Here is a 9,500-nt window from a genome sequence, read left to right on the forward strand (position 1 = left end):
AAAATCTCCTCTTCTGGCGATATCTGAAGCTCCCTCTTAAGAGAGCACCGCATGCCTTTGTCTTCATCAAATTTTGCATCCCTTTGCACAACGTTATTATGAGGGATGGAAAGTACACACGATAATTGTGGGGAGTTTTTTTGTAACCCACAAATACCCCCAATTCTATTTTTAGCTCTAGCTTCTTCCCTGATTCTTTGGAGACATGGCGGTAAACAAAGGATCCAAAAATATTGAAGTGTGAGACATCTGACTTCCTCGCTGAGAAATTCTCCTCTGATGTAATCATGTCAAGAATCTGATGAGGACTCCTATTCTACAAATAGACCGTTGTGTTGCAAGCTTTAGCCCACAAGTGCAGAGGTAGGCTTTGGTCATGCAACATCGCTCGTGTGTCTCCCACAATGCTACAGTTCTTCCTCTCAGCCACCCCATTTTATTGTGGGTTATGGGTGATGCCAACTCTTATCAAATGCCTTCTTTTGCACATAAATTTTTAAACTCATTCGAAACGTCCTCACCTCCATTATCGCTCATGAGAGCCTTCAGCTTCTTGCTTGTTTCTTTCTCCACCAGTGCCTTGAACTCTAAGAACTTGGAGAAGGTCTCATCCTTTTTCCGCATGAAGAAAATCCAACACTCACACGAGAAGTCATGAATAAAGATGACAAAATATGTGTGCCTGACAATGGAGGCTATCGAGAAAGGTCCACAAACATTAGATTGGATCCTTTCAAGGATTGCATGTGCTCTATTGTCCCGATCATGGAAAGTGGCTTTTGTGTACTTCCCCAAGGTATATCCTTTGCATGCATCTTGCTACTCTAGGGCTCCTTTGGTGAGGCATGTGGTAAACTATTGCATGATATTTAAAGTGCCATGATGAAAATGGCAAAGTCTTCTATGTCAAATTTCACCAACATCACAGTTTTACACCTTCTCTGCCTTTATGCTCAATGCAACACAATCCTCCACATCTAGCTTGTAGAGTTTCTTCACACGAATTATTTGCATTGCAATGTACTCTAATCTCAATTAAACTAGTTCTATATGTCAGAAGAACTAGTGGAGGTCAAGTTGTGGAAGTGGAATCATTGGGTGTGGTTGAAGTTCCACTTCCACAACTTGACCTCCACTAGTTCTTCTGACAGATAGAACTAGTTTATTTGAAAATAACTCAAATTAACTTAAATAGATTGCTACAAATAAGAAATCAAACATATTGAACTAAACTCAATCTTCCCCAACTTGAATTAACTTGGTTAACTGAGTGACAAGTCCCATGTCACCTCAGTTAACTACCTCCAAGATTTCTCCTGAAATGGAGATCCAAATTTTCTCTAGTTTGACCAAGGCAAAGTCAAACTGAGATTTTCTTGTTGCATTTTCAACAATTGTTGAGACATATGTTGTATTAATCCAACTTTTAAATCTTTTAGAATGTTTAGTTTGTCAATTACAAAGACATGTCAACTAAACTATGAATTTGGCCAACCTATTGATTGGATTAACCAAGGTGTATGATGCTCGACTGCAAATATTAGTCAAGAAAAAGATCAGGTTAGTTGATTGTAGTGTCAATGTAATCTAAGTAATATACCAGTAAACTACAAAGATGGTTCAAATGAGTTTCAATTTATTCAATCATCTAACCAAAACCAGCTAAGAAAAAATTTAGTCAACTGCAAAGGGAAATCGACTAAATAGTTGATGTAATCAGCGATTAAGTCACATTGACCAATGGAATGTGCTAGTTAACTATGTATTCAAGTTCAATTGACCATCTGGTTGCATCGATTGTGTTAGCACTTGAAATTTCACCTCAGGCTGAAAAGGCAAATCCCAAAGCTACATCAAACCATTCAGCCTCGTAGCTAGCCCTACGGGGCAGGAGAAGGCTCTCTCCGGTCGATCTCGGTAGATTTTCAATAGGATGAGATGACCAAACAAGGTAACACTGATATTAGGCTAGTAAACTGATTTGAAAGTTGATTTGGGGGTTTTTGGGATTTTTGGTGGCAAATTGAGGAGCTGCAATTTAGGGTGCGGGGATTGGACACAGTTTCTGCAGGGGGGTCTTTGGGGCGAGGTAGGAGCTTGTATTGATGTCTTTAGCTGAAGTGGGTGATTAGGAAGAAAGATAAGAAGGCTAAAGAGAGCAAACAATGAATCTGAATTCTCTTTAGACAGTAGAAAACATAGAGATTAAACAAATTTAAAAGTAGAGCATGGCAAACATGAATTCTAACTTTATCACTTCATTTGTTTAATATGCAGCAGTATAGAAAGGAAATGAATCACATAACAAAGCTTACAATAACATGAAGAAACACACCATCAACACATGAGTCCACAAGAATCCCAAAGATGACTGCAAAACCCTGGTCTTCCTTAGCCAAAAATTGCAGAGATACAAGTGATAATACAATGATAGCTTCTCCCTCAAGAGTCCAACCATGAAAATGAGCAAGAAAGTACATAATATAGATGATCTAACCTCTTTCCCTGCCTCCATGGGTCGAGCTCACTATCCTAGGAGCTGTTTGAACCACTTCTAAACTAAGCACTACAAAATAGGCAGTCAAAACAACTTGCCTCTATAAACTTGGAAACCAGTTCATACATTCAATTTTTACTCTTTACATGAAAGAAACTTCTAGAAGAGATAAACTAGAGTAAAAGTATCCAAAAAGTGTCATAATTACACCCAAGAGGACCACCATCCACCTCAGAAAGTCAAACTGGAGCCAAACTGCGTTTCCTGGGCTGAACTGGTCAAATCTGGCAAAGTTCCCTCAACGGGTCGCGCACATTTCCTCAACGGGTTGCGCACTTGGGAGCCCTATTTGGAGGCCTTCCCGGTGTCAGAATGAGGTGCAGGATAGCTCGTTGGAAAGGTCTCTGAGTCTACTTTCCAATCCAACTGTAATTTTTGGATTTTGAGGTCATTTGCCTAGTCAAAAGGCAATTCTCCCAAGACTGCTTCTGCAACTCAAAAAAGGGGCAGAAAGTCAAATTTTGACTGTATTTTAACCTTTTGGAGGCCCAAAACTCCATAAAAACTCAAGTCCATCCATAGGCATGTGTAAATTTGCATGCAAAATCCAAAAATGTTGAGTTTTTGCAAAACGGAGCTACGATGACAAAGGGTCTCACCGGGGGTGAGACCCGTTGAGAAGCCAAAACCTGTAAATTTCCCAAAATTACCAAAATTACCCAAAATTCTCCAAAATTTTTGGGATTTGTGCTGTGGATGATGCTAGTGAGTGCCATGATCCTTGAGGGATGCCTCAGCCAAGATACGGAGTGGATTTGGCCTTTTTCTCCGTTTTAGTGCCTCGGTCAACCTCCTTTGAAAAACTTTCATTTTAGCCTTGCAGACATGCATCCTTGCCCAATAGTGATTTTTCATGTTTCTCAGCAGCTTCTTCTCTTGGTTGGCCTTAGCCAACAGCCTCTCTAAATGTGCATTGACCTGGATAAGCATAGACTCACGGTCAGCAGGCAAAGGATCACCGGGCCTCCTTCGGTTTAGGACTCGGTCACTACGAATCCTCCATAGCTCATCAAGAACTTTCTCCTCCTCTAGCTGTTTGTTCCGCTGCTCCAGGTAGGTGATGGTCCATTGGGCACCCTCAAGTCTCCTCTGCAAAACATCATTCTCGGCCCTGAGATGTTGAATGATCTCCTTTGCCTCTTGGCTAGGAGAACTAGCCTCGAGATCAATCACCGGATCCTCATGAATCATGGGCTCTTTGCCCCTCTGCAGTCCCTGTGCTGATGAAGAAAGCGAGGCCCCTTCCACCTGATGTGGAGATAACACTCGCTGATCTGAAGATGAAGGCGAGACCCCTTCCACATGCTGTGGAGATATTACTCGCCTAGCTGCTGCAAATAAGGCCCTTGGGCCTTTCTGATAGGTGACCAAAGGAGTGGAGCTGATATGTCGGGTGATGGGAGCATCAGGCTGCTGAGATGGTCCTCCCTCCTCATGAATGGCCTCCTGATGTGGCTGAGGTGGCACTGTGAAAAACTCACGGGAGATGAACTCCTCCCATGAGATACCCTGCTGAGTCAACTGATGTGAGACTATGAGCTGAATCAAACCATAATGGCAAAGACTCCTGTACTGCTGAGCCGAGGTCTTCCTCTGCAACATGGGCACCATCCTCTGAATGTTATGAAACAAGAAGACCGGGAGGTTCATCATCCTCACTCGGGTGAAATGCATCAAAAGGCGAATGTGATATGAATACACCTGTGAAAATCTGCCCTCACAGGTAAAGTAATGCATAATAAGTCTCATGAGGGGAGCATACTCGCTCCGGAGAAATCTGAATGGGAAAACACCCGTCAACAATCTCACAAATGATGGCCGGACATAGAGCTCAAAGTGAACAAAATCAAGTAATCTGCGCTTAGGCCACACCTCACCCACATTTGGTATCCCTGTAGCCTGTGAGATCACCTCAGGTGTCAATGTGAAGTTCACCCCTGCAAGAGTGACATGTCCATCATGGAGGTGCAAGACAAACAAGCGGGCCAACTCTCTATGATGCTGAATCTGAGAGATCCTCTCACAAAACTGATAGCAAGACATGTACTGGAAGCAATTCACTGCCAAAGGACAGGCCTGTAATTCTGCCAAAGAAGTAGGCTCCTCCCGCTTATGATGTCCTCCCTTACCTCCTCTACGAGGCCTCCTCTATTCCTCAACCTCTATAGATGATGAATGGTCATCACTTTGCTCATAAGTTTCGGTTTCTGACATGGTTTTGGAGCAAAGTGGACAAAATGAACTGTTGTCTCTGCCTGCAAAAGTGCTGAAATCTATGCTGTTTCAAGGGGAACCAAACATGAGGGAAATGTTAGGGGAGGGAACTTCTTAACAAGGAATGGGAATATATGAAAATAACAGGGAATTTCAAGGGAAATTTTACAAATGATCATGCTTATAGGAACATGTATTTGAATTTAGGAAATCATTTGCAAAGATGTTTGTATATGGGACAAAAAACATGTGTGATAGTAAACATGGAAGGAGCATACATGTATCAATAGGGACATAGGGAAACCATACACCAAATTTACTTATAGGAGTTCATGTGTATCATAAGGCAAATTTTTTTGATAAGGAGTACATGTACATTGTTTTAACATAGAGGGAAGGTTTTCATGTACAAGGGAATGTCAAGGGCATGTAGGGGTTATGTACATGACTTTTATCATAAGGCAATTTTTTTGATAAGGAGTACATGTACATTGTTTTAACATAGAGGGAAGGTTTTCATGTACAAGGGAATGTCAAGGGCATGTAGGGGTTATGTACATGACTTTAGATATACAGCAACATTTATTTTCACATGACTCTTTTCTTTATTTGCACATGTATCTTTTCTTTTTGCTTTCATTTTTGCATGTGTATGGTAGAGGGAATTAGGGTTTTGTGTGCTTGGGAGAGGGGTAGGGTTTATAGATTAGGGATGGGGGAAAAAGTTTACATTTTATATACAAATAATATGGGACAGAGATGAAAGCATGATTGTGAATGAAAGGGGAAAAGAGGGAAGGAACCAAATGGGACAAAATCACTTGAAACAATCACAAAACCCTAGCATTTTACAAACATTAACAAGCAGCCATTTATGTCCTTTCATTCGCATAATGTGAGGTTAAAATCATAGCATACAACCTTATTTTCATCATCAACCTCCAAAACAATGAGTAAAGACCCTACCTCGAGCAATGTAGATGATTTGAAGAGAAATTAGGGAATTTCTTTGAGTTTTACAGGCCAGCGGCTCAACGGGTCGCGCAGGCCTCCCAACGGGTCACGCACCGCCCAACGGGTCGCGCCCGTAGTAAATTTTCACTGTGGGAAGGGTCTGGACGGGTCGCGCACCGCCCAACAGGTCGCGCACCTCCTTGAACGGGTCGCGCACCTCCCAACTGCCCGAAATCACTGTAATTTCGCCCTTTCTCCAATCACTCTCTCACAACCTCTCTTGCAAGCTTTGAAATGCACAATGAGAGTGAAAGGAGGGAATATGACCTTTTATAATCTTCATTTGAAAAAATTTCATCCATAAACCCACTTTATAAAGTCTATTTTGACACTTTTTTAAAACACTGATTTTTTGGTTTCCTTTATCCTGAAGTTGACTTTTTGAGTGCTTTGACTTGATTCTTTTTGCAGGTAGATCATCTGAAGGACTGTGGCAAGGGGACCAGGGTTATTGCTGCCTTTTTGAAATCTTTTTGGAAATTTATTCTTTGTACAAAATTTATCATGACCTTGGCTTTAAAAACAGAGTTTTTAAATCCAAGGTTAGAAATGAACTGTATATGATGAAAAAATCAAAGGAACATGTTTACCATCCTCCCTCTGGCTTGCTGGGGACTCAAGGATTTTCAGAGACATGACCTTGCAGAGACAAATGACCAAAACCCTAGACCTAGAATTTTGACATTAAGACACATCAAGACAAGCTTGAAAAACTCAATGACTGATATGACCTGATACAGCAAAGCCAAGAGGGGTATGAATTGACCAGCTCCTCCATCAGGGTTATGGCATGCCTAACGGGATGCAAACTTTGACACTGATGAGACACCTACTAATGCAAATGCAAAGAGCTTTGATCACTGATGGAGGGCTTTCAAGACCGACACTAACAGATTGAATGTATCAATCAACTATGTAGTTGTACCAATCAAAATCATATCGAAGGAATGTATCAATCAAATATGTAGCTGAACCAATCAATCGTCCAATAGAAATTGACTAATAGAATATACTAGTCAATGGTAGAGACAATTCAATTGGGAGGTAAAATTAGTCAATCATCAATCAAATCAACAATTATAATATCAATTGATTATTTTAAATGTGCAAATCAACTAAGTAGTTGATTTAATCGACCATATTTTTCCTCACACTCTCCATTGTCAACTCTGCAATTTTGAAACTTGACAAATTCGAGACTTACAATTTAGATCAACTATAGTTTAACTCTTAAAGCCCATGCAAGACTAGTGTTGCAACCAACATGTTAATACTACTTTCTAGTGTACCCATCACATTTTGTCCACTATCAACAATAGGAGGACCTAGAAAAACAAAAGTTCCACATCTCTATCTAATGCCAAATTTTCTTTGATTTGTCCCCGAACATTAACATAACCACTTGGTTGATGAATACCACAAGCATGTTGGATATTCATAGACCATTTTCATGGGACCACTATCAATTGGCAATATGCACAAATCAATTTTTCATCAACTACATGTTGATCTCTTGTGTAGCTCTCTTGTTTGTCGATTGTCTGTCTACCATCCATGTAGATTTACTACTTATCAACTACCCATCAACTATATGAATGAAGTATTATCCATCAACGATATATAATGAAACTATTGGGTAAAATCATGCCCCTGCATATGCTACAAATATGAAAGTCTAAATGTATACAATCCATGATGACCTAAACATATAGAAATTAAGTGCAATACACCCATTACATTCACAAAAACAATTAACACAAATAATCACACCAACTAAGTAATATATGAAGTAGAAGAACATGTATCTTTGATAATTTTCCCACCAATTGACTACAAACCTCAGACGTTCTACCCAAACATAGACCCCACTGCTATAAATCTCTCAACAATGGATCACCCCCAAGTTGGAGCTTTGACTCCACCATGTCGAAGACCCATCTATAGGCAACTATGATCACCATAGTCAGTACCAAACAAGTATTAGGCCAGGTACCAACACAAACAACACATCTAACTACAATCCCTTGTCTTCCATCATGAAAAACCCAAATTAATGCACCCATCTCTATCTTTATAGTCCATTAGAATGTGTCGCTACCATTCTAAGGCTTCCAACCAAGCGCGCAATTAAGTCTCAAAGTATTGTAACTTTGAGAGTAACTTTGAGAGTTTCAACTACCTTGAGGAGTCTTCGGAGCACCCCTCAAGTCTAACATTGGGCAATTTCACCCAAGCTATTCCCCCTACAAGCTCCAACTTTACCCAAAATGAGTAGGGGGAGTTGGCCATAGAAATCCACCCAAGAATTCAAAATAATTTACCATGTCAGAGGGCTCAATGGTTATCCAAGATTTCGTACCTCAAGTTAGTAAAATGACCCAACAAGTAATCAAGTATGATGGCAAAATGATAGTAAAATGATGTCTTGGTTCTAACCCCTCATCTTTTCCTTTCATGAGTACTAGCCCACCATCTCCCATTTATGACTCAATTTGCAGTAATGTTGTAGTTTATTAACATGGACATAATTGCATATTACAACATTAGCCTCACCAAATTTTTAGCACATAGGCTCTTTGACCTTAATCACACTGACACTTTGACTTCAAAACATGTAGACATCTACATGCAAACCCCAAATATGACCAACACTACCCGACTCACCATCTTAATACAACATATAAAAATACATACAAAGGGTCATACTATGGTGTTATAGATGTATTGTATATAGAATTGTCTTCGATGTGGCCATGACTATAAGCCTGTAATGAACATTGTTGCATAGAAAACACAACACTCTAGGAGAGCTCTCATATTTGGTAAATCTTATTATTATATGAATCACATTCAAAATTAAGATTGAAATTTTGATAATAATATCTCATGATACTTATATGTCTACATGTGAGATAATGGATCCTTGTAGTGATGATAAATGATGTCTACTATAAGCATAAAAGCACAAAGAGGATACAATTGCTATGGCACTAGAAACATGTATTATGCCTTGATAAACATAAGGTAATGATTTTTAAAAAGTTTCCAATGGGATGCCCTAACAATGAGATTTGAGAAATCTACAATCCTCTTATAAGTGTACGCATTGATAAATGATGGACCACCCAAGGAATTATTTAGTAGAGAAGGGGTGAGTTCCTATAAGGTAAAAATATCTTGAATAAATCTAATATGAAATACATGGCATACGATAGCTCAAATCAAAAGGTATTATGTTTTGGGATTTCGAAAAAGACAATGCACCAACTATCATTAATGGTAATGATATACAATGAGCATATATTTATACAAATAATTATTAGACTGAAATTACAAAATGTTTCTTATATTGTGAATATATGTGCTTCACATATGAAGTTAGAAAACCCTAAGAAGGAATAATTGTTGCAGTCAAGTTTTTATTTGATGATTACTCTAAGAATATGTTGAAAGGTTAAGCTCTTAAAGCATCTCAGGGTAGTGAAAAGAATTAGTGTACATTGTTATCCAAGATAGCCAACAAAAGTAGTTCACAAAGGAAATGATAGCAATACAAATACAATTAAAGAATGAAGGCATTTGTTCATTGTAAAGAAAGGTTCAAGGACAATGTTATTCCAAGGGGAAAGTCAAAATACAATATCCTAGGTTTAGCACATGCAATATAATACCTTATTTCATGTTTTATTTATATGATACAATTTATAGGATGGGA

This window comes from Pinus tabuliformis, chromosome 4_2 (assembly GCF_031772625.1).
Source record: "Pinus tabuliformis cultivar Carrire ecotype Pingquan chromosome 4_2, CPIR1, whole genome shotgun sequence".
NCBI classification, from domain to species: Eukaryota; Viridiplantae; Streptophyta; class Pinopsida; order Pinales; family Pinaceae; genus Pinus; species Pinus tabuliformis.